The sequence below is a fragment of the Hesperophylax consimilis genome, chromosome 8 (assembly GCF_061612785.1).
Source record: "Hesperophylax consimilis isolate HC1 chromosome 8, BYU_Hcon_1.0, whole genome shotgun sequence".
Classification (NCBI taxonomy): domain Eukaryota; kingdom Metazoa; phylum Arthropoda; class Insecta; order Trichoptera; family Limnephilidae; genus Hesperophylax; species Hesperophylax consimilis.
The window spans coordinates 26,758,717-26,759,895 of NC_142843.1; positions in this window are offsets into that span (position 1 = coordinate 26,758,717).

Sequence of the window (1,179 nt, forward strand, 5' to 3'; positions counted from 1 at the left end):
CACCTCACGTCCTCAGCCCTCCTTTTTTAAGAATGAAATGAAATTGAGAAATCCTTGGTTTGTCTCCTGTTTGGCTTGGTACATAATTAATAGTTCTGTGAACAGTATCTAGTGTCCAAAACGTATATCGCTAATTTCCTCTTATTTTAAATCAAAACCAAAACTTCCAATTAAATTGTAAGATTTGTTTGTAGGTACACATAGTGTCCAATAACAGAACAATAATTGAAAATTTTAAAATCTCTCTAATAATACCATAGCACACTATTTGAGATTGATTATCAATTAATAATGAATATAAAAATTAGGCAGTTTACGTACATTTCAGTGAGATGAAAGCATGCAATTATCATGTAAATTTTTAACTAGACATTTGACATGGCCGATTTATCCCGCTTAAATTTGAGTGAAAAATGTCTTACATACTGGGGATATGGGGACCAACTAATCATCGGGCATAGGCCCGAGTATGGTGTATATTATATCAAATAGCAAGGCAAACAAAATTATATAAAAATGGTCTGACAAGATTGCCTTCAAGCGTTTTTCCGCTTCTAACACTGAAGTATTTTTGTCCTTGGCAAAAAACGTTCCTTGAACAGCTGGCTTCCGCGCCTCCAGTGGCATAAAATAGTAACCAAGTATTCAGTACAAAACTAATCATTTAAAACATATTGGATATCGATGCAGCATTTCTAGAGGCACAAATAATAACCAATTATTGACAGGTCAGTGGCTGAGTTGACATCGCGTTTGGGTCTCACCCAGGCGTAGTGTGTTCAATTCCTCGACTGGCTTAGTCCTCCATCACAAAACGAGGAACCTTTTTCCGCTTACATGTGGGTGGTAGGAGATTTTCAAATATTGTCAAGTTATTCGTAACCCGGGAATGTTTATCTTTCTTTTTAAAAAAAATATATATTCGGTACCTAATTCCGTTCAAAAAGTAAGGTAAAAAAGTTATGTCAAAAGTAACAACTACTTTTCGTTTTGAATAGTCGTTACTTTGATAACATCGTGAGTAACGAATGATTACTTTTCGTGCATCTAGTTTACAATCTAAGAGGAACTGTTAGCTTTCAATGGGTGAGAACTGCCAATAACTGGAAAAAGTGAAAACATTTGAGGAGTGCAATGTTGTATGCCAGCTTTATAAAAAAGAAAATTAAGATTGTGGAA